Source organism: Nannospalax galili, unplaced genomic scaffold, assembly GCF_000622305.1.
Source record: "Nannospalax galili isolate Female #2095 unplaced genomic scaffold, S.galili_v1.0 scaffold63, whole genome shotgun sequence".
Classification (NCBI taxonomy): domain Eukaryota; kingdom Metazoa; phylum Chordata; class Mammalia; order Rodentia; family Spalacidae; genus Nannospalax; species Nannospalax galili.
In genome coordinates, this window is record NW_008355272.1 from 3,671,127 (window position 1) to 3,674,117 (window position 2,991).

The following is a 2,991-nucleotide window of genomic DNA, read 5'->3' on the forward strand; positions in this document are numbered from 1 at the left end:
GCTGCTGGTTACTAGTACTGTGCTTAAAATTGATTGTGCCAGTTGTTTGACCCAGTCATTGTAAAAAAAAATCAAAATATAAGAACATGGAGGTTAATCATCCAAACTGAGGCAAAAGGAAGAGATGTAAAATGGATCCAAGAATGGCCAGCATGTGCCAGCCTGCTGGATGCCAGAAAGAGGGTGGTGTCATTCTGGACACTGAAAAATGTTAGCAAGCTGAGAGGTCTGATTCACAGGCCACAGTCATCATTTTATGGAAACCCTGGCCAGAATCATGAGAGGACATTCCCTTCTGGTCTCTGCTCTCTGGTACTGGATTTCATGGCTTGGTTCAAAATTATCTTTCACCCAACTGAAGAATTTGTCAAAATCCCTACCCAAAAGGAAAAAACAAACAAACAAACAAAACAAAACAACAACAACAAAAACAGCACTCCTCCACACACTACACACCTCTCTCCCTTCCAACTCACTGTGGAGGGCATTCCCACACCCTCTCAACATCTCTTGCTGATAATCCCAGAAACATTTACAGCAGTTGCCGGAGTATATTTCTTCTTGTTCTTTGGCTAAACTACAATTTTGCTATGTAGGAAAGTTACAAATGGAATGCAAATGTGCCCCTTCACTTTTCCATATTGTTATCACTCTGATTCTGATTTGGAAGGGGAAGATGTGGCATTTGTGAGAATACTCAAATGTAGTGTAAATTTCAAACAAAAGAGGCTCTCTCTGTTATTGAAGGTACAGAAACACAATAGCTTATTAATCTCTCCTGACTATATTCTTCCTCTTTCCATGATCTTCCCATGCTATCCTCCCCCAGCACACACACACACACACACACACACAAACACACACACACATACACACACACACACACACACACACACACACACACACACACACACCTCCACCTCCTCCTTCAGAGATGATGAACAAGCAAGACCATTACTGCTTTCTGGTTATTTAACATTCTAAATTGATCTCTCAGAGAGTTCAAGGATGTTAGGTACTAGGTTCGAATTTTGGATAATTATTATTTATTCTGAATTGATTGAAAGGACTAGCCTTTTCCATGTGAAAAGATGAGAATGGAGATTTATGATTACTGTCTCACAAATGATGGAGGCTCTGCAGAAGTGAAGATGGATTTGCTCCCCAAATCCCCACACAGTAGAACTAAGGGGATATAGAACAAATCAAAGGAGGTGCTGTTTTCAAATAGATTTAGAACCATCCAGAGTGATGGGGGTAAGAGGACACTGGCAATCCCAGGACAGCTATGGAAGTGTCTGAATTGGATTTCTCTGCCAACTGAGCTTTCCCAGCCTCAGTTTGCTCAGACGAAGTTATTTATACAATAATTCCCTAGAGGACCGAGAAAGAGAAACAGCCCCAGCATGCCTTGCAGTAGTACAATGTTCATGAATGTTGGCACCCTCCTGAACACTCTCGCTCCCACCTAACTTGTTCCTTCTCCTCCAGCAATATTTTGGACAAATTATTATTAATATAGTACTTTAAGTGAAAATAGAATGTGTGGGTAGGGTTAGATAAATAATGGTAAAGTTAGTTTAAGTGAAAATGCAATGTGTGGGTGGGGTTAGTTAGATAAGTAATGGTAAAGTTGCAGCGTGACCATGAATTCAGGCTCTGGGTAAGTTGCACTTCTTGAGGTTGGCATCTCAAAGGACAAGCCAGCCCTCAGCCAGATAGAGACAAGGGTTTGTGCTGTCAGGCTTCTGGAGGGCCTCCTGCTGCTCTAGCCTGTATTAATACAAACTTCTCGAGCCCTTTTGAGTTGCCTGAATGGCTAATATACTCTATTAATTCAAATTAAAATGTTAATGAGTGGTAATGACTTTTAATTTGCTGATAGTCCTATGTAACTCCTACAGTTTAATCCAAGCATTCAATGACTTGGCCTAAAGAAATTGTTATTGTGGGACATCAAAGTTTCCTGGGAAATCCAAAGCAGAAAAAGAGACTTGCTTAGACAGAGGTGATGGAAAAGGGAAGGGGTCAGCATGTCAAGCCAAGCATGTGCCACTGTGGCTGCTAACACTTGCTGTGAATTTCATCATTTGTCCTCATTCCAACTTCCAGGAAGAAACTCAGGTCGCAGAGACAATAAAAGCAGTGGGAATGCTGCTAAAGAAGCTGATCCAAGTCGATTCCAGCCTAAGTGCCTTAAACACCATTCCATGGTCAGTGGTCACAAAGGTCTCCCACCGTCCTTCAAGTCAAATCCACCTCAACAACTCTCACTGGAAGGAATCTCTACATTATTAAGCTAGTTCTACTTAGCAGATGTGCCTGAAGGAACCTCTCTAAAGGGCCTGGCCACATGGATTTCTCTATAGGGAATGCAACTATTCAATACAAGAATTCATGGCTTCTGGGCTACTTGAAATGACTCCTCTTAAGTGGTGTAAAGGAGGAATGCTGCTGAGCTGGGAATGAGAATATGGGTGACCGAACAGCAAATGGAAAGTCCCCTCTACAATAGCATTTGCAGCAGTGAGGTTTTCCTGACCTGATGAATTCTGATTGTGGTGCTGCCTCTATGATATTCTGCTATAGTAAGGGTGTGGTTGGGGGGCAGGGGAGATAACCCAATGGTTAAAGCACTTGTGGTGCAAGCATGAGGACTGGAGTTCTGATCCCCAGAAACCCACATGAATGTTGGATGGATGCAGTGGCCTGCCTGCAATTCCAGCCTCGGAAGGTAGAGAGACAGGACCCCCCCCAGAGCAAGCTGACTGGCAAGACCTGCCCTATCACTGAGCTCTGGGTTTGATTGAGAGACCCTGCCTCAATATGTAAGGTAGACGAGCCATCAAGGATGATTCCGAACCTCAATCTCAGGTCTTTACATATCCATGTGTACCCACACATATGCCCACATGCAGACATGCACACTATGGGAGGGGGGTAGGTGGAGAGAGAGAGAGAGAGAGAGAGAGAGAGAGAGAGAGAGAGAGA